General features: G+C 38.3%; 1 protein-coding gene, 1 long non-coding RNA gene and 1 other non-coding gene across 3 annotated transcripts in view; 1 reads left to right on the forward strand and 2 right to left on the reverse strand.

Annotated features, from left to right (window-relative positions):
* The window catches only part of LOC116600092, a 67147-nt gene extending 43506 nt beyond the window's left edge, over positions 1–23641 (reverse strand). Inside the window, exon 1 of the long non-coding RNA XR_004289494.1 lies at positions 23219–23641. This is a non-coding gene — a long non-coding RNA (uncharacterized LOC116600092). The remainder of the gene's footprint in view (positions 1–23218) is intronic.
* Positions 1–27529, forward strand: part of C9H11orf49 (chromosome 9 C11orf49 homolog) — a 191603-nt gene that overhangs the window by 96017 nt on the left and 68057 nt on the right.
* On the reverse strand, positions 17942–18043 carry LOC116600422. Its single transcript, XR_004289635.1, has one exon. It is a non-coding gene; the product is annotated as a U6 spliceosomal RNA (small nuclear RNA).

The raw sequence follows: 27529 nt of genomic DNA on the forward strand, positions 1-27529 counted from the left end.
CTCCAGCATGGCAGACGCCTCTCCCAGGCCCCCTTCTAGTCATTAATCCCCTCGAGGGTATCATTAGTCTCACTTCTATCACCATAACCTTTATGTGCCTGATTTTGAACTTTCCATTGCTAGAATCATAGAGCATGTGTACTCTTCTGTGTCTGGCTTCTTCTGCTCAGTGTTATAGTTCTCATTTGTTGTTGGGCTTAGCTACAGTTCCTTTCTGTTGTTATACAGAATTCCATTTTATATATAAACCACAGTTTATCCACCCTACAGTGGGTGGCATTTGGATCGTTTTCAATTTGGGGCTGGTACAAACAATGTTGCTATAAGCATACTTTTCTTTGTTTCTTGGTGCATAGATTTCTGTTAGGTGTGTACTTAGGAGTGAAGTTGCTGGGAATATGTGTTTTCAGCATTAGCACATGTTCCTTCCCAGGTTCCCAAAGTGATTGTATCATTCTCCACATTTAAGTGCAGTTTATGAGCATTCTTGTGGTTCTGGAACTTTTTGTGGGGCACACGTATTTTAAAAGCTCTGCAGTTGATCCTGATAACCACTGAAGCTTGAGAACTACTTCCTGCAAAATCTTTTATAAATGTAATTCTCTAAAGCACAGCTCTGGGCTTGTCCACCCCTGCTTAGAACGTCCATGGCTCTGTATTGCCTACTAAGGAAATAGGAACTCCATTACCTTATTGTAGGCCGCTCATGATCTAACCTTGGCCTTTCCAACCGCTACTCTCCTACTCGTAGCCTAACCACACAAAGACACTCCATTCCCCCAAATGCTCCTATGCTTTTCCCCTTGCACACCTTTGTTTTGCTTTTCTGTGTAGAACTTTCTTGCATGTCTGCCCGTTCTCAGGTAGACCTGGCTCAAAGTAACATGTCTAAAAGTCCTTGTAATTATCACATTCTCTCCTCCTTGCCCTCCCCTACCTCCATTCAAAAGTGGCACTTACTCTATCCACTCTTATGGCACTTATTCTATCATATCTTACATGTGGCTATTGGCAAATGTAGACTCTCCTAAGATGTCACGTGGAGTTAAGAAAAAGGGGCTTTTTCTTTCTTACATCCCTATGTAGGTTATAAATTTAGAGTTTCAAGCTTCATGTGAAGCAGTGAAGAGAAAGGCTTTTTAAGACTTAAGGGGCCCTAGGTTCAGGTGGACTTTTTATTAGATGGAGCTGTGTTGTATCTAATAAAATTACATTTTCCAGGCCTCAGTCTTCTCATCTGTAAAATGGGGAGTATACGACTTCAAAGTTGTGAAAACGCAGTGAGATAACAGATGAAAGCAGTTAGTAATCTTGGCACATAGTAACCACTCCATCGATGCCAGCTGCTTGTGTCATTGTGATAAGTATCATCGTTAACTCCCTTGATGGCAGAGACAGCACATTTTATCTCTGAATCCTCATTCAGTGCCTTAGCTTGTTTTGGTGTTCTAAATGCTGGGTGAAAAATTCGTGAATGCCTCCCGGATGATTGCATGGGCCATGCTTATTTACAGCCTATTTCCAATAAGATCTGTGTGTCTTGGAAGGAACAGTTCAAATTCCAATTTAACCATCAGATAGGGACAGAAAGGAGGTTTCTACTACAAACTTCTTAAAACTATATTAAAAAGGCCAAATCCCCAGTTTAACCGTACGACAGCTGCCGTCCTTCAGCTGCCAGGAAACAGGGAAAACCCTCCAAAAGCTATTTGCTGTTTGTTTGTTCATCTGATAAACACGCCACGACTTGGGGAGAGCACACACTTCCCCTGCAGGCAAGCGTGGGGCTGGGAAGTTGCAAGTAGCAGCAGTGAGGAAGAAATCCCCACTCTGTGGGAGAGGTTCCTGCAGGGGCGCCGCTCAGCCCATGTGCAGTTTTGCTGACTTATTTACCGAGATGAAGGGACTGGGTGGGGCCACTCGGAGATTCCTCCTGGGAAGTCACTTCAAGAAATCTCCTTTATTTCCTCACCCTTCATCTCTGTTCTCTGGCTTTGGTGCAAGGGTGCAGTTAGTCGCGCCCACTTGGCCGCTGCTCGTTGCGCGCTGAATTCTTTGAAGCCAGCTCTTGCAGCCAAGGATTCCCTGCCCTGTTCTTTTCTCCTTGCCCTGATTTAAAAAACAGTTCTGGAAATTCTCATCTGGCATGGATGAGAAGGAACTTCATGGGTTGCGCGCTGTTTTTCTAGATACACAGGAACCATTAAGGACCTTCAGAGTTTTAAGTTATTCTCTCTCAAAAACCCAGAATTAATGGATTTTACATGAACAAATTATAAAGTAACTTCTGCCATCACCACTGGCATTTAAAAGTCTTTCAGTGCTAAGAGGCCAGGCAAGTGGGACGAAACTGATACCGGAAAGTATTTATCACGACCGCCATCACTTGCGGGAGGAATGTAAGAATGTCCAAGCCAACGGAGACCTCAAGAAAGATGTGTAACAAAACATACAAAGATTAATGGGTAGTCCCTGAAGACATTTACCAGGTGACCAAGATCTTCAAATAGGAACAAACAGATGCATTTAGTCACATAATGATCACAGTGGATCTGATGACAAAAGAATTAGGAGCCTGAAAAAGATAGAGTTCTGGTGCTCACAACCTTATTTGTCATGCTAATTGGCTGATAATTCCTTAGAAACACATTTCTACCTTTTTAAAATTTATTTTTTAAAGTATGTGTATATGTGTGTGCATATGTGGCTTATTTTTTTTAAGATTTTATTTACTTTGACAGAGAGAGCACAGGCAGGCAGAGCAGCAGGCAGAGGGAGAGGGAGAAACAGGATCCCTGCTGAGCGGAAAGCCTGATGTGGGCCTCGATCCCAGGACATAGGATCATGACCTGGGTCAAAGGCAGATGCTCAACCGACCGAGCCACCCAGGCACCCCCACATTTCTACTTTTAAAATAAAATTAAATTCAGGAGGCAATGACGGACAAGGAAGTAAGACTGAAAAATTGACATTTATTGTCTTAAGTTGCAGAACAGCAGAATGGTGTAATGACCATTTATATATGATTATATATATCTTATGTCTGTGCATGTTTATATGCATACCAAAATGTTTGTAAAGAGGTTTACCAAGATGTTATTAGTGGTTTTCTGTCAGTACTGGCATGGTTACTTTTTTCTTCACACTTTTCTCTATTGTTCAAGGTTGTTGTTGTTGTTTTTTTTTTTATACTGATCATGCAGCCTTTCACAATCACAATAAAAATGAAGCTATTTTTACTTTGGAAAAAAAGAAAATTTGGAGCTACCTGGGTAGCTCAGTGGGTTAAGCATCTCACTTCATCTCAGGTCATGATCTGAGGGTCCTGGGATCCAGCCCCATGTCAGGCTCCCTGCTTCTCCCTCTCTCTCTGCCCCTCCTCCTGCTCATGCTCTCTCTCTCTCTCAAATAAAAAAATAAAATCTTAAAAAAAAAAAAAGAAAAGAAATTTTGTTTGAGTATCTGCTGTGTGTCCAAAGTAGTATTAGGAGTTATCTAGAAAAGAAGGCTGTGGCCTTGCTGTCAAGATGCACACAATCTAATTGGGAAGATAACTCAAGAGCAGTATAGAGTGTAACCAGGTGTCAGGACATGTGGTTCAAGGAAGTGCCACAGGTCACCAGGAAGAGGATGTCACATGGAAGCTTCTATTGAAAAGAAGAGGCTCAGGTTGGACCTTGAAAGATGGTCGGATTTGACTAGGAGGAGGGAAGAGGGCGTTTTAAGCAGCATGAGCACTGAAGCTATGATGATAATTTGAAAGGACAGTGAGGAAACCAGCTTATCTAGAGTAATAAGCAAATAGGACTTGTGGTAGAGAAATTTGCTCTCTTACCAATCTTATTCCCTAAGCTGTCTTAGGGGATCTAATGCAAACTATACTTTAGTATACTTGAGCATTTTATTTTATTTTTAAAGATTTATGTATTTATTTGAGAGAGAGAGCACACACACAAACAGAGGAAAGGACTAAGGGAGAGGGAGAATCCCCAGTAGACGCCCCACTGAGCTCAGAACACAGAACTCCATCTTACGACCCTGAGACCATGATCTGAGCCGAAATCAAAGTCAGATGCCCAACGGACTGAGCCACCCAGGTGCCCTATACTTGAGCATTTTAAGAAGCAGATCCTAGTAAAGTAAATATAATTATTCTGAATATTGACCTAAAGTGACATAAAAATATGGCTGCATTTCATTATGTTAGTGTATTGAAGATGGAAGACTTCAGTACGAGTGCTCTGTAATTCTCTCATCTCTGTCCAGAAGCTTGTTCTCAGTTCAGCCAGTGGCTTTTGTATGGTCTTTTAATTTGTGATTAATATATTCCTATCCCTTTCTTCTTCTATTAAAAAAAATTAAAAAGTAGGACATGAAGGGTGGGGCCTAAACAAAACCAAAAGTTTATTTTTGAAAAGTACATTAAAATTGAGACTTCCAAACCATGAAGTTAGGATTCACTTCAGCAGTTACTTGGTTAGCATGATTACATTGAATTTGTAGTATATACCCTAAATACTGTAGCTATGTAAACTGTATTTATCATGCAAACAAGTTTTTCTGAGAACCATATATTTGAAATTCTAAAAACAAAATGTTAATCATGAGGCTTTCCTTTCTGAATTCATGTTTTTATTAAATGTTTTTAGTGTACAAAGCACCGTGCTAGGTAATGAAAGGTATGCAGAGAACTCATTCATTCATTTTTTCATTCACTCAGCAGTATTTGTTGAATGTGCTCTCTGTGCTAGGTTATTACTCTAGGTGCTGGAACTAAAAGGATAAGGAGGATATAATTCTCTTGTTAAGGAGTTCATAGTCTAATTGGAGAGAAAATGGACATGTAAGTAAACAGTTACAGATCACTAGGTAGAAAGTGTCAGGGCAAGTATGCATGTTTATTTGCTCTCTCTGTACAACACACTAAAATTATAATATAGGGGGGAAAGGATAGAAAGCCAAAAGGAAAAACAGAACAAGAGAAGAGATTACATTAACAGACAGGTGTCAACTAAATTTTAGAAGCTGAACAGCAGATGGTTAAGTAGGAACAGATTTAGCAGAGAAAGCTGATGACTACCTACAAAAAGGAAAGGTGTCTACACTTGATCTTAGCCAAAAGGCCAAGAAGCAACGGGAAAGGTGTCTGTTTGTGTCACAGAGGTCCAGGGGTCAGGAACTGGAAATGACGGTTACTCTGAAATTAGGGGTGTGAGGAAAGCTGAAAACAGGAAGATCTGTTGAAAGTCTTTATAAGAAGCAGTTAGATCCCTAGGTCCTCTCCCCTTCATCAAGCATCAGGGTCAGTGCCCTTCTGAATCCAGGAGAAGTTTGGAGAAACTAAACTGGAGGAACTCTCAACTCAGGAATGAGATACTCAGAGCAGAGGTGAGGAGGTCTAATGAAAACAAGAAGATTAAGACAGTGTCTGTACGCCAAATATTGACATCCTGTTCCCTTCCTTTGCTTAGCTCTCAGAATGCTGGCTGCCAAGTGGATCCCCTCCAGACATAAGTCTGGAATATTTTCTGGAGAAACTAAAGTAACCCCTACAAATATGATGTTTAGGAGTTCCACTGTGAAATGACCAGATCTCATATTCACTGTACAAAGATCAATGTTAATAAGCTCCATCCGTTCAGTTAATGAGCTTTTTAATATCTCACTCTAAATATGGATGAACATACGCAAGGATCGCCAGTCATGTGGAGGAAGTCTCAAACATGATAGTCAGAAGCCAAAACAAAACTGACAGGGCAGAGGAGGAGGAAACTCAGACGTAGTGACAATACAAGGAAAAGAAAACTTCAAGAAAGCTGTTATTAATAATCTCAGGAGTTAAAAAGAGAAGATACTGGACCCATTAAATAGACCAGCCTGCTATAAGCAATGTCCGCAATAGCCAAACTGGGGAAAGAGCCTAGATGTCCATCGGCAGATGAATGGATAAGAAGATGTGGTGTATACACACACACACACACACACACACACACACACACACATACACACACGCACACACAGGAATATTATGCAGCCTTCAAAAAATGAAATCTTGCCACTTGCAAAGACGTGGATGGAACTAGAGGGTATTATGCTAAGTGAAATAAGTCAATTCGAGAAAGACAATTATCGTATGATCTCACTGGTATGTGGAATTTGAGAAACAAGGCAGAGGTTCACCGGGAAAGAGAGGAAAAAGTGAAATGGTACAAAACCAGGGAGAGAGAGACAAACCATAAGAGACTCTTAATCTCAGGAAACAAACTGAGGATTGCTGGAGTGGAAGTGGGTGGGAGGGATGGGGTGATTCATGATGGACGCTGGGCAGGGTATGTGCTATGGTGAGCGCTGTGAATTGTGTAAGACTGATGAATCATAGACCTGTACCCCGAAACAAATAATACATTATATGTTAATTTTTAAAAAAAGAAAAAAAAGATTACCCTGCTATTAAAAAAAAAAGAAAGAAAGAAAGAACAGGAAAGGGTTCTTAGAAATTAGAGTACCAGAAATAAAAATTCAGGGGCACCTGGGTGGCTCAGTCAGTTAAACGTCTGACTCTTGCCTTTGGCTCAGGTCATGATCTGGGGGTTGTGAGATGGAGCCTCATGTGGGGTTCTGTGTTGGGTGTGGAGCGTGCTTGGGATTCTCTCTCTCCCTCTGCCCCTCCCCACCTCTAAAAAGAAAAGAAAAAGAAAAAAATCCAATAGAAGGGCTGAAAAGTTAAGTTGATGATATTGCCCAAAACAGGCCAAAAACTGGAAAGTAAGAGAAATCATGCAAAAAATGTAGAGGCCCAGTCCTGGAGTATAACATTGAAGAAAGAAAACAGAAGAATTAAAATGCCATCGTGCTTCCCAACAGCAATTCTGGAAGCTAAAAAAACAATAGAAAAACACTTTCAGAATTCTAGGGGAAGATTATTTCTGACCTCAAATTCCGTGCCAAGCCAAATTATAAATCAACTATAAGACAGAATGTAGATTTTTAGATAGGCAAGAGCTTATAAATATTAACTCCCATATAGCTTTTCTCATGAAACTCCTAGAGGTTGTGTTTTCTCAAAAAATGGAAATAAACCTAAAAAGGTGGGAAATTATGGGATCTAGAAACAAGGGATCCAACAACACAGGAGAAAGTCTAAGAGAAGTCTTAAGATGATAATGAAGGATAGACCCAGACCACCATTTGTGCAGAAGAGCTAGAAAACAACCAGTTCAAACTGGAGCAGCAGAAAACTTCTAGAGGAATGTATATAAGAATATAAAAACAGAACTGCTAAAACTACTATATCAGGGGAATCTGGGTGCCCCAGGCAGTTAAACATCTGACTCCTGGTTTTAGCTCAGGTCATGATCTCAGTGTCATGAGACTGAGCCCCAAGTAGGGCTCTGCAGTAAGCATAGAGTCTGCTTAAGATTCTCTTCTCTCTCCACCCCTTCCTGTTGCTCTCCCTCTCTCAAATAAATAAATATTTCTTAAAAACCAGTTATGTTTGGGAGGGAGACAAACCGTAAGTGACTCTTAATCTCACAAAACAAACTGAGGGTTGATGGGGGGAGGGGAGTTGGGGGGGGTTATGGACATTGGGGAGGTTATGTGCTATGGTGAGTGCTGTGAAGTGTGTAAACCTGGTGATTCACAGACCTGTACCCCTGGGGATAAAAATATATTATATGTTTATAAAAAATTTAAAAAATAATTTAAAATTTTTAAAAACCCAGTTGTGTTAGATTACATTTAGTTGGAGAGTTAGATGTGAATGCTTCAGTTAAAGAAACAATGATTAGGGGCGCCTGGCTGGCTCATTCGGTGGAGCATGCAACTCTTGATCTCAAGGTTATGAATGTGAGTCCTGCCTTGGGTGTAGAGATTACTTGAAAAATAAAATCTTTAATTAAAAAAAGAAATCATGTTTAATACTTAGAAACTCTAAGCAAACCAAGCCAAGAAAGTGGCAATTATTCCAAGAAAAATGAAAAGTTAAGAAGGGATAATTGTACTAATAATATACCTTGCAGCTTGGTTATGAATAATATTTATAGAGCATAAAAATAGAAGTACTGAATATTTTAAGCTAAAGTTGGTTCTATATAGTAGAGTGATTGGAAGATGGGAAGTATGTGTAGGTGGTAAAAAAGGTAATTTGTCATCTTCAATTAAGCGTCCGAAAAGAATGTCTAAAACTTAAAAATCAAAAATGAGCAGTATAAACATGTTATTTAAAAAGGAAAAGTGAGAAACAGAAGACTAGCTGAATTTTTTAAGTGGAGTTAGTTAAAAGTGTTATTGCTGTAGTTTGATTTAGATTCAACTTTGGAGTTTGCGAAGACAACACACCTTTCAAATGCTTTTGTCAGCAGGGATTCAAGATGCAGAGACTGGAAGAGGAAATATGGTCCATAGTTAAATCGTGTGAATGGATGGGATCACTGAGGAATGAATGTGTAGTGAGAGAGGGGGATAAGGGTAGAACTTTGGGAGATCCTTTTATTTAAAGGGTGAGAGGGGCACGTGGGTGGCTTAGTTGGTTAAGCATCTGCCTTTGGTTCAGGCCATGATCTCTGGGTTCCTGGACTGAGCCCTGCATCAGGCTCCCTGTTCAGTGGGGAGCCTGCTGCTGCCATTCCCCACCACCCCTTCCACCCCCCGCTCATATGCTTGCTCTCTCTCTCTCTCAAATAAAGAAATTTTTAAAATCTTAAAAAAAAAGAACATGAAATGCTGAGAATTAATTTCTAACTAAATTGGCATTGCTCAATAAATTGAAAAGCTATCTAAAGTGACCTCCAGAATTTATTTTGGGGCGCCTGAGTGGTTCAATTGGCTAAGTGTCTGCCTTTGGCTCAGGTCATGATCCCAAGGTCCTGGGATCAATCCCCTCATCAGGCTGTTTGCTCAGCGGAGAGCCTGCTTCTGTCCCTCTCCCTCTGCCTGCTACTCCCCTTGTTTGTGTTCTCTCTCTCTCTGTCAAATAAGTAGATGAAATCTTTAAAAAAAAAAGGGGGGGAAGGAAGAAGAATCAGGGAAGAAACATCAGAATGTATGAAAAGAAATGGGAAAGTATGACCTTACAGAAACCAAAGAGGAGAGTTCCAAGGAAAAGATAGGCAATAGTATCAGTTGTCACAGGTGGAGAACTAAGAAAAGATCCTTCGAATCTACTACGGTTATTGAGTGATCGTTCATAAATTCCAAGAGAATAGTTCAGTTGAATGATGGAAGCGACACTGAAAGGATTATTGAGTGAATGGATAGGTGTGATGAGAAAGAGGGGGATACTGACCATAGCACACCCTTCTGAGAAATGTGGCTTTGAAGAATGAAAGAAGAAAGCTGTAGCGAGTAGTCTCTGAAAGATTTTTTAGATTAAGGGATCACTTAAACATGTGCAGGTAGATAGCAAGGAGTTAATGGAAAAGGCAAGATTAAAGATGCAAATGTAAGGGGATAATTGATAGAGCAAGGTCGTAGAGAAATTGAAAGAACAAGGATTCAGGAGCGCAGGTGGAGAGATTAATCTTAGTAAGAAATAGGAAAGATTCTTTCTCTCAGAGAGGAAAGAAGGAGGTGAGGATTAACTGAAGACAAAAAGAAATATTAAGGCATGGGGGAAGGAAATTGAAGCACTAAAAAAATCAGATGACTCTGATCTCAGTAAAATCATTTATCAACTTAGAGTTGGGAGTTGGGGCTAAGGGTTAGTTTGGAAATGTGAGAATGGAAAATGTCTGGGGCAGCTGTTGTAAGGAATGCAATACAAAGTCAGAAGGAGATGACTAAAAGGATTACCCAGTAGCCATGAGCGTCCAGTTGAGGTTAGATAGTATGGATTTGTAATAAAGCCAATCAAGATGGTTCCTGGACATCCTCCAAGAATTCTGTATCTCCAAAAGTTGTGTTAGTCATCATCTTGGCTGGAGAGGGGTTCCTTGGAGTGTCTTAGGAGCCATCCCAGGGTTCAAAAACTCGAGAACAATGCTTGCTCAAGGAGAGTTAATGCTCAGGAGTACCAAAGAGCAGATTTGCCTGTGGGATACTTCCATCTGTGGGTCATTCAGAGGTCTTACGGGAAGAATCATGGGCAAAGAAAAAGAAATATATTTAAGAGGCTTGAGAAGCAAAGCAGTTTGGTATCAAAAAGATCTATAGCTGCATGTATATCTAGTCACAAATCTGAGGGTGGGAGCATGTTGGAGGACATCTGGATTCAGATAAAAGAAGAGGAGAAGAGAAGTGACATCATCATGGGATTAGACCACAGACTACCTTAGCCAGATGGAAGATACAGATAAAGCATTTTTGATGTAGATCACAAAACTGGACTGAGTTAGGAGAACATGGTGATAGGGATTTCAGATGTCAAGATGTAAGCTCAAAGTCACATTCAGCCAAAAAGCAGCACACATGATTAATTCTTTTTTTTTCTGTTTATGTTTTTCTGATCATTAAAGAAATACTTGCTTATTGTAGAAATTTAGTAGTATGGAAAGGTGTAATGAAGCAGAAAAATAATCACCTCCAAACCCACTACTGACAACACTCACCATTTATATACTTGCTATTATTCCTAGTGGGTTTTTTGTTTGTTTGTTTTGGGGTTTTGGTTTTTGTTTTTGGTGGGGTTTTTTAGCTTAAACAACAGAAATTTATTTTCTCACAGTCTCCAGGCTAGAAGTCTAACTCAAGGTGTCAGCAAGTTTGGTTTCTCCTGGGGCCTCTCTCTCCTTGGTCTAATTTTTTTTTTTTATTCATGGGTGTTTTTACACAATATAGATTATGCTGAATTATATTTGTATAACCCTTTTTTTTTTAAAAAGGAGCTTTTTCTAAAATTCTTACATTTAAAATTCATAATTAAATCTCATTTTCTTTTTTTCTTCCTTAAAATTTTAAATCTTTTATTTACCTTCATGTTATCTTCATTTCAGGAGGAGGAAATATGAGCTATGAGTTCTAGATATAATTATAAAAATAGTTTTACCCTTTACTGTTTCCTCCTGTTATTTACATTTTTCTGTAGATTTCAGTCAATACTATTAGGCAGGAAAAAGACATAAGAGACATAAAAATTTTAAAGGAAAAGGAAAATTACATCATTTGCAGGTGACATGAGTACTTAACCTGGCAAGCCCCAGGTAAGTTGAATCTACTATAAAGAGTATGAAACTTCAGCAAGGCATTTAGACAAAATATACTAACACCATTTATTTATTTATTTATTTATTTATTTATTTATTTTTAAAGATTTTATTTATTTATTTGACAGAGAGTGAGAGAGTATAAGCAGGGGGAGCAGCAGAGGGAGAGGGAGAAGCAGGCTCCCCACTGAGCAGGGGAACCGATGGGGACTCTATCCCAGGACCCTGAGATCAAGACCTGAGCCGAGGGCAGACAACCATCTGAGCCACCCAGGTGCCCCCAGTGATTTATTTAAAAATAATAGCCTTACAGGACGCCTGGGTGGCTCAGTGGGTTAAGCAGCTGCCTTCGGCTCAGGTCATGATCCCTGTGTCCTGGGATGTCCCACATCAGGCTCCTTGCTGGGCAGGGAACCTGCTTCTCCCTCTGCCTCTGCCTGCCACTCTGTCTGCCTGTGCTTGAGCTCTCTCTCTCTAGAAATAAATAAATAAAATCTTTAAAAAAAATAAATAATAGCCTTGGGACACCCCCCCCCCCCGGGTGGCTCAATTGGTTAAGCATCTGCCTTCCACTTGGGTCATGATCCCAGGGTCTTGGGATTGAGTCCCGAGATGGACTCCTTGCTCAGTAGGGAGCCTGCTTCTCCATCTGCCTGCCTCTCCCCCTGCTTGTATGCTCATTTTCTCTCTCTCTCTCTCTCTGACAAATAAATAAATGAAAATCCTTATAAAAAATAAAAATAGTCTGTATATATTCAGATAAGAAGAAAATTCCCTTTTTATAATAGCAAGAGAAGATAAAATACCTAGCAATAAACCCAACAAGAATATCCAGAACTATATGAAGGCTTTAAAACAGTACCGTAAAACCTGAAAGAAAACTTGGGCATATGGAAAGGCATACTGTGTTCTTGGAAAGGAAGACTTGAAAATCATAAAGCTGTCAGTGCTCCTAATTTAATCTATAATTAGCATGATCTCAGTAAAAACAGGATTTTATTTTGCTTGTTTGCTTATTTTGTTAAGACAAGCTGATTGTAAAGATTATACAGAAAAACCAAGTAGACTAGAATAACCAGGAATATCCTGAGGAAAAAAAGAAATAATGGAGCACTAGCTGTGCCAGATTTAGAATCTATTATAAGGCCATAAAATTTTATTAATAAAATAGCTAACACAAAACACTGTGTCCCAAGTACTGTTCTAAGCTCTTTAGATAAAATAATTCATTTAATCCTCACAACAGCCCATTAGGATGACCTTGCTCAAACTCACAGAGCCAGCAAGTCTCAGAGGTTGAATTTAAACTCAGAAAGCTGGCTCCAATATACATGTTCTTCATCACTCTTCTGTACAAACATTCATTACTGGCACATGAAGAGATAAGTAAAGATCAATGGACCAGAATGGAGAAGCCCCAAAATTGACCCAAATGTGAAATGGTACTAACTTATGTTGGAAGAGGGAGGGTGTTTTAAATCAATGAGCTCCAGTAGTAGCCATCTTTTGAAAAGTTGGATTCCTTCCTCACACCTTATATGAAAATAAATTCCAGATGGATCAAAAAATTCAATGTAAAAATTGAAACCATAAATACACTCAAAGAAACCACAGGAAAATGTTTTTATAATCTCACAGAGAGAAAAGCCTTTCTAAATATGAATGACAAAAAACCTGGAAGTCATAAAAGAAACTATTGATGTATTTCATTAGATAAAAAAGGATGAAAAATCTGTATGACAAAAAACAACAACAACAACAACAACAAACCCTATATGTAAGAACCAAAGATTAACAACAAACAGGGAGAGGTATTTGCAGCTTATATTACAGATGAAAGACTAATTTCCTTACATACAGAGTTCCTAAAAATCAGTTATAGAAATACTAAAAATTCAGGTGCCCATTTGGCTCAGTTGGTTAAGCAAACGCTTTCCGCTCAGGACATGTGGGATTGAGTCCTGAGTCTGGCTCCCTGCTCAGTTTGGAGTCTGCTTCTCCCTCTTCTCTGCCCCTCTTCCCTGCTCATGCTTTCTCTCTCTCTTTCTCTTTCTCTTGATTTCTCTCTTTCAAATAAATGAATGAAGGAAAAATACTAAAAATTCTGTAGAAAATTTAATGAAGGAAATGAACAGAAAACTCACAGAAAAGGATTGTATACATGGTTCTTTAAAAAAAAAAAAATTTAGGAGCACCTGGGTGGCTCAGTCAGTTAAGCGTCTGCCTTTGGCTCAGGTCATGATCCCAGGATCCTGGGATCCAGTCCCATATTGGGCTCCCTGCTCAACAGGGAGCCTGCCTCTCCCTTTCCCTCTGTTTCTCCTCCTGCTTGTAATCGTGCATGTGTGCTCTCTCTCTCTCTCTCTGTCAAATAAATAAGAATAAAATCTTTAAAAAAATTTTTAAATAATAGCTTGAGATAAAATTGAATCCCATAAAATTCACCTGTTTTTTAAAACTTTATTTTTGAGAGGGCAAGAGAGCACAAGTGGGAGGGGCAGAGGGGGAGAGAATCTGAAGCAAACTTCATGCTGAGTGTGGAGCCTAATGCCGGGCTCCATCTCATGACCCTGAGATTACAACATGAGCCAAAACCAAGAATCAGACACTTAACCAACTTAAGCAACCCAGGCACCCCTACTTTTAAATTATTTTAAAGTAGTCTCCATACCCAACATGGGGTTTGAACTCAACCTTGAGACTGAGAGTTGCATGCTCTATGGACTGAGCCAGCCAGATGCCCCAAAATTCACCTATTTGAAATGTACAATTTGGTGGTTTTTAGGGTATTCATACACAGTTGTGCAACCATCACCACAATCAATTTTAGAACATTTTCATCACCAGCTCCCCCCGCCCTCCAAAATACCCCATACTTATTAGCAGTAACTCTAATTACTAATTACCTACTACTTTTTCCCCACACACCCACTCATAGCCCCTAATTTACTTTCTGTCTCTTTGGATTTGCCTATTCTGGACATTTCATATAGATGGAATCCTACAATATGTGGGCTTCTGTGTCTGGTTTCCTTCACTTAAAATAATGATTTCAAGGTTCATCCATGCATAGTATGTTTCAGATGCATACCTCTTTCCTTTTCTATGGCCAAGTAATATTCCATCATGCAGGCGTACCACGTCTGTTTATCCAGTCCGCTGTAGACAGACATCTGGGTTGTTTCTTCTTTTTGGCTATTATGAGTAGTGCTACAATGAACATCTGCATTCAAATGTTTGTGTGAACATACATTTTCATTTCTCTTGGGCATATACCTAGGAGTGGATGCTGGGTCATATGGTAATTCTGTGTGTAACTTTGTGAGGAACAGCCTGTTTTCCAAAGTAGCTGCATCATTTTACATTCCCACCAGCAATGCATGGGTTATAGCTTCTCCACATTCTTACCAACATTTGATATCATCTGTCCTTTTTATTAGAGGCATTCTAGTGAGTATGAAGTAGTATCTCATGTTTTTAATTTATATTTATCTGAAGACTAATGATGTCAGGTATCTTTTCATTTGCATATTGGTCATTTGTGTATCTCCTTTGGAGAAATGTTCATCTACATCGTGGTATGTACCAGCCCGTTTGTTCCTTTTAATTACTGAGTAGTATTCCACTATATGAATATAACACAATTTGTTTTTTGTTCACCTGTTAACCATCATGTGAATTATGTGGGTTTGGGCTACTATAAAAAAAGTTTCTGAGAACATTTGTCTATAAGTCTTTTTGTGCACACATTTTTTCCCAGCTTTATTGTGATGTAATTGACATGTAACATTATATAAATTTATGGTGTATAATGTGATGATCTGATATATATGTATATTGTAAAATGATTACCACAATAAGGTTAACACCTCTATTACCTCACATAATTACCTGTTTTTTGGGGGGGGGTTTGTTGTTGGTGATGGTGATGGTGGTGGTGGTGAAAACACTTAAGATTTACCCCGTTAGCAACTCTCAAGTATATAATACAGTATTGCTAAGTATAGTCACCATGCTGTACATTATGTCCTCAGAAATTATTCATCTTATAACTAGAAGTTTATACCCTCTGACCAACGTCTTCCCATTTCTACCACCCATTCTTGGTAACCACCATTCTACTCTCAATTTCAATGAGTTTGGCTTTTTTAGATTCCATATATATTTGTCTTTCCATATAGCATTTGTCTTTCTCTGTCGGACTTATTTCACTTAGTATAATGCCTTCAAGTTCCATCCATATTGTTGTAGAAGGCAAGATTTCCTTCTCTTTTATAGCTGAATTGTATTCCACTGTATACATATACCGTATTTTCTTTATCCATTCATACACCAGAATTTATATTGTTCCTGACTTGACTATTGTGAATAATGCTGTAATGAACATGGGAGTGGAGATATGTCTTTGAAATAGGAATTTCACTTCCTATGGAAGCCCAAATATGGGATTGCTGGATTGCATGGTAGTTCTATTTTTATCTTTTTGAAGAACTTCATACTATTTTCCAGAATGACTGTACCAATTTACATTCTCCCCAACACAAGGGTTTCCTTTGCTCTACATTCTGCTGACACGTGTTACCTCTTTTTTAATAATAATTTTTATAGATGTGAGGTGATACCTCATTGTGGTTTTGATTTGCATTTCCCTGATAATTAGTGATGTTGACTATCTTTTCATGTATCTGTTGGCCAATAATATCTCTTCTTTGGGAAAGTATCTATTCAGGTCCTCTGCCCGTTTTTAAATTGGATTATTTGGGGTTTTTTGCGATTGAGTTGTGTGAGTTCCTTATATATTTTGGATATTGATGACTTATCAGATATATGGTTTGCAAATATTTTCTCTTATTCTGTAGGTAACCTTTTCATTTTGTTGACTGTTTCTTTTGCTGTGCAGAAGCTTTTGAGTTTGATGTAGTCCCACTTATTTATTTTTGCTTTTGTTGTTTGTGTTTTTGGTATCACATACAAAAAATCATTGCGAAGACCAAAGTCAAGAAGATTTTCCCCTATGTTTTCTTGTAGGAGTTTAACAGTTTTAGATCTTACATTTAAGTCCTTAATCCATTTCAAGTTAACTTTTGTAAGTGGTGTAAGATAGGGGTCCAATTTCATTATTTTGCCTGAATATCTGTTTTCCCAGCACCATTTGTTGGAGAGACTAACCTTTCTCCATTGAGTATTTTTGGCTCTCTTGCCAAATATTCATTCACTGTATATGCATAGGTTTATTTCTAGGCTCTTGATTCTGTTCCATTGGTCTGTGCAAATGTTTTTATGCCAGTACCATACTGTTTTGATTATGTTATAGCTTTGTAATATAGTTTGAAATCAGGAAGTGTGGTATCTCCTGCTCTGTTCTTTCTTAGGATTGATTTAGCCATTCAGGGTCTTTTGTGGTTTCATATGAATTTTAGGATTTTTTTTTTAACTGCCGTGAAAAATTCCATTGGAACGTTGCTAGGGATTACACTGAATCTGTAGATATATTTGAGGAATAGGAAGATTTTAACAATATTAATTCTCCCAATTCATGAACACAGATATCTTTCTATTTGTTTTGGTCTTCTGTCTCACAGTGTTCAGTGTACAGATTTTTCACCTCTTTCAATAAAATTATTCCTAAGTATTTTATAGTGTTTGATACTATTGTAAATGGCATTGTTTTATTTCCTTTTCAGTTAGTTTGTTGTTAGTGTATAAAAATGCAACTGATGGGGCACCTGGGTGGCTCAGTGGGTTAAAGCCTCTGCCTTCGGCTCACGTCATGATCTCAGGGTCCTGGGATCGAGCCCCACATCAGGCTCTCTGCTCTGCAGGGAGCCTGCTTCTCGCTCTCTCTCTGCCTGCCTCTCTGCCTACTTGTGATCTCTCTCTGTCAAATAAATAAATAAATAAAAATCTTAAAAAAAAAAGGCAACTGGTTTTTGTACATTGATTTTGTGTCCTGTAACTTAACTGAATTCATTTATTAGTTCTAAGAGGTTTTTGATTGATTTTTAATTGTTTTAATTTTTAATTTTTTAAAGATTTTATTTATTTGAGAGGAAGAGTGAGCAAGAGAGAGAGAGAGAGCACATGAGCAGGGGCAAGGGAGAAGGAGAAGCATACTCCCTGCTGAGCAGGGAGCCAGACATGGGCTTGATCCCAGGACCCTGAGATCATGAGCTGAGCCAAAGGCAGAGACACTTAACCGACTGAGCCATCCAGTGCCCCTTGATGGCTTTTTAAAAAATTCGTTCTATATTTGGTGATATTCTCTACAGAGTTTTATTTCTTCCTTTCCAATTTGGATGGCTTCCATTTCTTTTTCTTGCCTAATTTCTCTGGCAAGGACTTCCAGTACTATGTTGAAAAGGCATGGTCTCGTTCCTGATCTTAGAGGAAGAGGCTTCAGTCTTTCACCATTGAGTATGTTAGTTGTGGGCCATAAATGGCCTTTATTTTGTTGAAGTACATTCCCTTCTATACCCAATTTGTTCTGAGTTTTTTCATGAAAGGATGCTGAACTTCATGGACATATGTTTTTTATTTCTCTTGGGTAAATATCTAAGGGTGGAATTGCTGGCAGACTTTTTCCGGAGTGGTTGTACTGTTTTACATGCCCACCAACAATGTCTGAAAAATCCCTATTGTTAACACATCCTTGGTAACATTTGGTGTTTTCAGTCTTCTTTTCCCCCTTAGCTTTATTGAGATATAATTTACACATAACATTGTTTAAGTTTAAGATATACAATGTGATGGTTTGATATATGTATGTATTGTGAAGTGATTATCACTATAAGGTTATTTTAGAAAATATGGAGCACTTCACAAACTTGCCTATCATCCTTGCACAGGGGCCATGCTAATCTGTATCGTAACAATTTTAATATATGTGTTGCTGAAGTGAGCCCAGACTTTTTAATTTTAGCTTTTCTTGTGAGTATTGAGTGCTATCTCGTTATGGTTTTAATTTGCATTTCCCTGATGATTAATGATGCTGAACAGTTTTTAATTGTTTACTGGCCATTTTCTTTGTGAAGTTCCTTTTGAAATCTTCTGCTCAGTTTTGGGTGGGTTGTTTTAATTATTGAGCGGTAGGAGTTCTTTATGTATTCTGGTTGCAAGTCAGATATGCATATTGCAAATATTTCTACCGTTCTTTGGGTTGTTTTTTTTTCCCCTAATGGTGTCTTTCACAGAGCAGAAGTTTTTAAAGTCCATTTGATCAATTTTTTCTTTTATGGTTAGTGCCTTCTGGGTCCAGTTTTTAAAAATCTTTGCCTACCCTAAGTTTGGGACAGTATTACCCTACATTTTCTTCTGAAAGGATTAAAAATCTAGCTTTTATGTTTAGGTCTATAATCCATCTTGAATCAATTTTTGTGGGTGGCTTGAAGTTGAGGTCAAGGTTCTTTTTGTACCATCTGGATAGCCAGTTGTTTGTTCCAGCACCATTTGTTGAAAAGGCTTTACTTTTCCCACTTACTTGTTTTTGTTCCTTTGTTTAAAAAAAAAAAAGTCAATTGACTTTATATGTGTGGGTGCATTTCTAGATTTTCTATTCTGTTCTACTGATCTATTTGTAAAACTTTAGTCTTGATTACTTTAACTTTATAGTAACGTAGTGAATGCACTTCAGCTTTTACTTTTCCAGTATTGTTTAGGTCATTAGAGGTCTCTTGCATTTCCATATAACTTTGAGAATAAACTTGTCAATTTCTACAACAAGAAAGACAGACAGACAGACAGAAAGAAAAAAAGAAAGAAAGAAAAGAAAACAAAGCAAAGCAATCCTGAGAATAATTTGATTGAGATTTGAAGACTCTGTAGATCAGTCTAGGGAGAATTGTTAACTTCATAATATTGAAACTTCTAATCCATGAACATAGTACATTTTTCCTTGGGTCATCTGATATTTCTCTCAGCAAGGTATTATAGTATTTAATATATAGATCTTACACATTTTATTGAATTTATCCCTAAATATTTCATGTTTTATGCTAATATTATAAACAGTATTATTGTTAAAACTATTTTCTTTACCAATTTTTCATTGCAAGATTATAGAAATATAATTGCCTTTTGTATATTCCTCTTGTATCGTGTGACTTTGTTAAATTCACTTATTAGTTCTCAGTTTCACTGTAGATTCCTTAGAATTTTCTACATGCAAAATCGTATCATATGCAAATAGAGGCAGTTTTACTTCTTCCTTTCCAATCTCTGTGGGGTCTTTTTTCTTTATTTATTGCACAGAGTAGGACCTCATTACAATATTAAATAAATTTGGTAAGAGCAGATAACCTTGCTTTGGCTGGAAAATTTTTAGTCTTTAGAATTAAATGGGAGGTTTTTCATGGATGCATTTTATTAGGTTGAGGAAGTTTACTTTTATTCTTAGTTGGTGAGAATTTTTATTATGAATTAATATTCATTTTTATGTTATTTTTCTGAGTCTATTGAGTAACATATGATTTTTCTCTTTTGTGCTGTTCACGTGGATAAATCCACCTTAGTCATGATTTATTATCATTTCATATGTCATTGGATTCCTTTAACTAACATTTTGTTAGTGATTTTTGTGTCTATCTGCATGAGGTATTTTAGGGTATTAGGAGTCAGGATTATTCTGACCTCATAAGATGAGTTTGGAAGTACTTTTTCTTGTCTTTTCTGAAAGAGTTTATATATGATTGGCAATATTTTTTTTAAGTGCCTCTTTTTCTAAGAAGACTTGAACCTTTAAATTAGATTTAATATGCTTCTTATATACTCTTTTCCTAACAATTCTCATACATACAATTGTTAGCTTAAATTCTGCCTTTCTTATTGGGCTATAATCTCCATGACAGCATATACCTGTTCCCATGTTCCTAACATTTGGCCAAGTGCCTGGATCAAGGCACATATAAATGAATATTTACTGAATTGTATTAAATTAAAGGGAAAATAAGAGACAAGGAAAACTGAGACTTGTGGCAAAATACTGAAGACAACGTAAGAAGCCTTCCTTTGGGGCGCCTGGGTGATTCAGTGAGTTAAACATCTGACTTTGGCTCAGGTCATGATCTCAGGGTCCTGGGATCAAGCCCTGAGTACTTGTGTTCTCTCTCTCATATAAATAAATAAATTAAATCCTTTTTAAAAAGAAATAAAAATTAAAAATACCCTTTTAATTTTTTAGTTTGCTTTTTATTTGAGTATAGTAGACCTACATGTTACATTAGTTTCAGGTACAAACAGAGTGATTCAGTATCTCTATATATTTTGCTGGGCTCACCACAAGTGTAGTTATAATCTGTCACCATATAACTATTATAATATAATTGACTATATTCTACGATATACCTTTTATCCCCGTGACTTATTTATTCCTCAGCTGGAGGCCTTTATCTCCCACTCCCCTTCACCCATTTTTCCCATCTCCCTACTTCCCTCCCCTCTGGCAGCCATCAGTTGTTCTCTGTATTTATAAATCTGATTCTGTCTTTTGTGTGTTTATTAATTTGTTTTGTTTTTTAAATTCCACATATAAACAAAATTATATGACCTTTGTCTTTCTCAGTCTGACTTATTTTACTTAGCATAATACTATCCAGGTCCTTCCATCTTGTTGCAAACGGCAAGCGTCCATCCTTTTTATGGCTGTGTAATATTCCATTATATACATATATGATACATATATACATATACACATATACCACATCTTCTTTATCCATACATTTATCAATAGACACTTAAGTTGCTTCTACATCTTGGCTATTGTAAGTAATGTTGCAATAGGGGAGGGTGGCTGGGGGGGATGGAGCAGCTGGGTAATGGACATTAATGAAGGCATGTGATGTAAGGAGCACTGGGTATTATATAAGATTATACATGAATCACTGACCTCTACCTCTGAAACCAATAATCCATTATATGTTAATTAATTGAACTTAAATAAAAAATAATGTTGCAATAAACATAGGAGTGCATATATAAAAGTCTTCCTTATTAAAAAATTACATTGCAGCAGGGTGCTAGGCTGGCTTAGTCAGAGGAGCATGTGACTTTTGATCTTGGGGTCTTGAGCTTGAGCCCCACAATGGATGTAGAGGTTACTTAAATAAATAAAGCTTTAAAAAATCACATTGTGGGGGCGCCTGGGTGGCTCAGTGGGTTAAGCTGCTGCCTTCAGCTCAGGTCATGATCCCAGGGTCCTGGGATCGAGTCCCGCATCGGGCTCTCTGCTCAGCAGGGAGCCTGTTTCCGTTCCTCTCTCTCTGCCTGCCTCTCCGCTTACTTGTGATCTCTCTCTGTCAAATAAATGAATAAAGTCTTTAAAAAAAATAAAATCACATTGTGGCAAAAAGAACAATGAAGCCTAGGTGGATGGTATACTATTAATGAATGAAAGAAAAAAAACCAGCATTCACCTCCTATTTTGATTTAGTCTTCTCAGTTAAAGAGGATGCTGTTTGGACTGGAAGAGATAAAGTGAATGGCAGTTCCAGGGAATGAAATCAAACATGACTGGATTGTAAGAGATCACCTAACTGCTTAAAATGAATTCAAGTTCCTGGATCTAATGTACATTCCAGGGCACAAAGACCTAGTAGATAAGCTGGCTGAACCACTGCAGGCAATCTTTAGAAAATGGAAATTGTGCCCATTATGGGGAGGGGTTGGCAGGGGGGAGAGAAGCTCCAAAGATTGAAGTCAGGGAACCCATATTCAGAAGGTCATTTCAGCAGACCGAAGGTTGGTGACCTTGGTATATATCTTGGGTGATATTCTTCAACTATTAAAATGAATAAATACCTGTAGATATTTAGGAAAGGAACCTGTGGTAATGGTAAACCTATCAGAGTTTATTGAAGAAGTGGGGAAGGGGAGGAGATGGAAGAAAAGGGGAAAGAGAAAGAAAGGGATCCCACACTTGTAGAGTAAGGAAGGCTTGCTTTCAATCCCAGCTCTTTCACCTCTTAATAAAATGACATTAGGCAAGTTATTTAACTTCTATAAGCCAAATTTTCCTATTGGTAAAGTAGAAATACTAAGAGAACAACCTACTTCATAGGGTAGTCCTGAGGTTTAAAACAAATAATGTGTCTAAAATGGTTATTTATTGGGGCACCTGGGTGGCTCAGTGGGTTAAGCTTCTGCCTTCGACCCAGGTCATGATCTCAGGGCCCTGGGATCGGGCCCTGCATTGGGCTCTCTGCATAGCGAGGAGCCTGCTTTCCCCTCTCCCTCTGCCTGCCTCTCTGCCTACTTGTGATCTTCTCTCTGTCAAGTAAATAAATAAAATCTTTAAAAAAATAAAAATTTTTTTAAAATGGTTATTTATTTATTTATCAAAACCAGCGATAACTGTGCAGTGATGGGAGTGGTAATGCATGATGGTAATGGCTGTAATACTGAAGGAGGAAGAAATTAAACAGTTAATGAAAATATATTCCCTTTTTTAAGGGATAACTAGATTGGTAAATTAGGAGAAAGCTGTACTTAGTATGGCTATATTCATTATATTTGTTTAGTTTATTTGAATTTCAGCAGGACGTTGACAACATCTCCACAATATCCTTGTGAATAAGCAGAAGGAATATAGCATGGATGATAAATAATTGGTTGAACGATCATACCAGATAGGTTCATATGATCCTAAAGGGACATCTCCAGAAGTGTAATTCTGGATTACGTCCTTAGCCATTCTTTTTTTTCCCCCCGCAATCCATTGTTTGAATGAGGGCATTGATGGCAAGCTAATCAAGTTGGGAGAGATAGCTAAAAAGCTGCCTGAAAGAAACAAGACTTGAAAAGAGATAGTATAATATAGTGGAGTAAATGGGTGTGGTATCATGCATCTGCAACCAATAGCTGTGTGGCCTTGAGTAAGTTAAGTAACCACCTAAGCCTTTGTTTCCTCAGAATACCACTTATCCCATGATGGTTGTGAGAATAAAAACGTATGTGTGTGTGCGTGTGTGTCTGTGTGTACTAGTTATCTATTGCTTTGCAATAAATTACCCTAAACCTTAGAGACTTAACACAGTAAGCATTATTTCACACAATTTCTAAGCATCAGGAATGCAGGAGCAATTTACTTGGATGGTCCTGGCTCAAGGTCCCTCAAAAGCTTGAAGTCAAGGCTTAGGTTGGGGCTTAGGTAGTCATCTGAAGGCTTGCTTGAATAGGGTTTCTAAGCTCACTTGTATCGCTGTCAGCAGGAGGCCTTGGTACTTCACATGTTCCTCATGATTATGGCAGTGGCTTTCCCCCAAAAAAGTGATCTCAGAGGAAGAGAGAGCAAGCCGGAAGCCACAGTGCCTTTTATGACCTAGTCTGTGAAGTCACATACTGTCACTTTTCTTTTATTCTGTTCCTTAGAACTGAGTCCCTAAGTTTAGCCCATACCAAAGGGAAGAGAATTAGGAACTGCCTTTTGAAGAGAATCAGGAGATTTTGTGGACATATCTTAAAACCACCACAATATAAAAAGTATCCATACAGTGTTTAATACTTAGTAGGTACCCTGTAAATGGCACTTATTATTATACTGTAATTAATATATACCTAATACCTGTGCTCTTTACTATAAAGCCATTGTGGGCAGGACAAAAAAAAAAATTTCATGATTCTTCAGATTCCTGGAAAATATAGAGAAAGAAGCATCATATATCACTATAATTCATTACATCTGTTTTGTGAATTAAAATGAATGGCTATATTGCATTAAGAATAGTACTAATAGGGGCACCTGGGTGGCTCAGTGGGTTAAGCCTCTGCCTTCAGCTCAGGTCATGATCTCGGGTCCTGGGATCGAGCACCGCATTGGGCTCTGCTCAGCGGGGAGCCTGCTTCCCCTTCTCTCTGCCTGCCTCTCTGCCTATGCGTGATCTCTCTCTGTGTTGAATAAATAAATTTAAAAAATCTTAAAAAAAAAGAAAAGTACTAATAAAAATACAGTTTAGTAACACTTAATGGGTATACCTAAAACGCATAGTACCAGTGACATGATAATCTGAATGACAGTTAATCCAAAAATTGATTTTGTTTGGTTTTATACTTATACTTAAATGTAGGTATGGCTCATCTGAGTATTCATCGAATTTTAATTGTGCAATGTACCAGCTTGTCTTTTTGCGTGTCCTGCTCTCCTTTCCATTTAAGAATGGGCAACAGCTAAAACTGACAGAGAGGGCCCAGTCTACAGCAAGATAAGACTTGCTGTTCACATGCCTTCCCTGAGGGCAAGGAATGATTTGGGAGAAGAATAAACCAACAAACAAAAAAGTATTTTATCAACAAAGGGCTCAATTAAGCAGGAGAATTAATGTTGAGAGTAAAAATGTTAAAGCAAGAATTAGTATGGCTAAATCGCTGGGTAATCTAGATTTCCTCTGTTTATGTATACATTTGTATACATATGGGTATAGAATAGCCATCATTAGCCTCAAGGGTTGTCTGATGTTCATCGTAAACAAAAACATAAGAACTCTTCCACTCCAGGTGGACAGAGTAATTTAATGGGTCACTTTGAGAAGATAAGATCATTAAATAGAAGATATCGTCACATCTTAAACTGATTAATTTTCTAGAGGTTTTTTTTTTTTCTAGTGTTTTGATTTGCATTAAACATTAGATCCTCAGGCTAATGTCTGACATGGTTGAACTCTCTTTAATATCTTACCAACATAGCAGTCTAACTTCTAGGGTGTTCAAAACATAGTCACTAATTTAAAAGTGCGTAAAAATGGTCCCTGAAGAGCCAGTGTTTACAGAGTTTATATGTGTCTTCCTAGACGAGTCAGGAAGTCTCCTGAGAGTTTCACAGGGAGCGTCTTATAAATGCATAATCTTCAAATACTGATCAGGTCACCAACTGCAGATTTAAAAAAAGTAGTGAGGGGGCGCCTGGGTGGCTCAGTGGTTTAAAGCCTCTGCCTTCGGCTCTGGTCATGATCCCAGGGTCCTGGGATCCAGCCCCGAGTCGGGCTCTCTGCTCAGCAGGGAGCCTGCTTCCCTTCCTCGCTTCCCTTCCTCTCTCTCTGCCTACTGTGATCTCTGTCAAATAAATAATAAATAAAATCTTTAAAAAAACAAAAAATGTAGTGCGAGGGGTCTAAAGTATTGCTAGCCTAACGACTAAACTAGGTTACTGGACCCAGTTGCAATGTAGTGCAGTGGCTTCCCACACAATACCAAGGAATTCGTAGACACCAGCAGGGTGTCCAAGAATTCAGCTGAATTCACCTCAATTCCGATACTGTCAACCTGGAGATAGCATCCGATTTCAGAGGATAAGTGTTCTGGCCTACAAGCCTGCCCGCCACTGCCTTACTTCAGTTGTTATCTGTACTTCTGACCAATTAACTCTAAATCCGAGGTTCCGAGGACTTCCTCCTCAGGTCTGAGTGATTTGCTAGGGCCGCTCTCGGAACTCAGAGAAGGTTTTTACTTAATAGACTACCAGTTTATTATAGAAGGATATCACTCCAGTACAGCCCGATAGAAGAGAAACATAAGATAAGCTTTGGGGAAAGGGCATGGGGCTTCCATGCTCTCTCCCCCTGCACCACTCTCCCCAAATCTCCACATGTTTGCCAACCCAGAAACTCTCAGAACCCCATCCTTTTGGATTTCTATGAAGGCTTCATTACATAGGCATGGTTGATTAAATCATTGGCTTTTGGCAATTGAACTCTTACCTCCAGGCCCTCTCCCCTCCCCAGCAGTAAGGGGATGGGACTGAAAGTTCCAACCCTCTAGTCACAAGGTTGGTTCTGGCAACCACATCCTTATGTGCTTTCAAAAGTCATCTCTGAACAATAATTAAAAATAAATGAATATTCTTTAAAAAAAAGAAAGAAAGAAAGTCACCTCATTCATAAACAAAAAAATATGTTTATCCCTCTCAACATTAAGGAAATCCCAAGGGTTTTGGGAACTGTGAGACAGGAATTGAGCCCTAAGACCAAATATATATGAGAAATATATTTTTGGTCATCCCAGTGGCCAAAATATATTTTTTATAAATCATATGTCACAGCCACACACCAACAATCATGATAAATGTTATCAGAAAGGGAGTCACTAGGGATCCAAACAGTGAAGAGAAAAATCATACTAAAAGCAGTGTTTTAAGGTCATTCACCATGTAGGGGACAAATAAATGATTTTATTCATCTTTTTGCTCTTTGAGGATATCTTTCTGTTATGCTCCAGGACAATAAGCCATATTCATAATGTTAAGCCAGCATGATTAAGCAAAAGGTAACCATGTTCACTATTACCTTTTTGGTAAGACAAGGAAGTTTGTGATATAGTTTAGAGATACTTCTGTCAAATATGCTTAAAGTTGGAAAAAAAAAATTTGACATTTGAGTAAGCTTTACTTATTAAACAGAATGCACATAGAAGGGGTCACTAGAGGCCTCTGGAAATACTGCGTACTGATTTAGCATCAAGGTTGCGCATCCTATTCTGTGAATAATAAAATAATTATAATAATGACCATCATTTAAATGGGTCAGGAACTGTGTTAAATATTTTCACGCATTATAGAATTGAATCTTCTCAATCACCATTTGAGTAAAAATTATCATCTCTGGTTAAAAACAAGGAAATTGAAGCATAGCAGATAAATTGTCCGACATTGTTTAAATAGTAAGTGGTAGAGCCACAAAGAAAGTGAGATCTGAGAGCCTCCATCCAGGTTTATTATCTTAGTCTAAGTGTTTATGGTGACAAGGAATACCGTTTCGAAGGAGGAATGGTATTGTAACTTCCAGTTTATTTTCAAAGAATAAGTGAGGATCCTCTCCTTTATTTCTTATTTATGACCCTTTGTTTTTCTCTCACCCTGTGGTAAACTGAATAATGGCAGGGCACCCAGAGATATCCAGTTCCTAAGCCCTAGAACCTGTGGATGCCATTTTATATGGTGAGAAGAACTTTGCAGATAGGATTAAATTAAGGATCTTGAGATGGGGAAGATTATCCTGGATAATATAATCACAAGAGTCCTTGTAAGAAGCAGACAAGGTTTGATTAATAGAAGAGGAAAAAAGCAGTGGGAAAGCCAAATGCAGGGAGAGGAAAGGGCCACAAGCCAAGGAATGAGGACAGTCTCTAGAAGGTATAAGAGCCGGGGCACCTGGGTGGCTCAGTGGGTTAAAGCCTCTGCCTTCGGCTCAGGTCAGGGTCCCAGGATCCTGGGATCGAGCCCCGCATTGGGCTCTCTGCTCAGCGGGGAGCCTGCTTCCTCCTCTTCTCTCTCTCTGACTGCCTCTCTGCCTACTTACAATCTCTGTCTGTCAAATAAATAAATAAAATTAAAAAAAAAAAAAAAAACATGTATAAGAGCCAAGGAAATAATCTCCCTAGAACCTCCAGGAAGAACCAGCCCTGCTGGC

Source organism: Mustela erminea, chromosome 9 (assembly GCF_009829155.1).
Source record: "Mustela erminea isolate mMusErm1 chromosome 9, mMusErm1.Pri, whole genome shotgun sequence".
In the NCBI taxonomy this organism is placed as follows: Eukaryota; Metazoa; Chordata; class Mammalia; order Carnivora; family Mustelidae; genus Mustela; species Mustela erminea.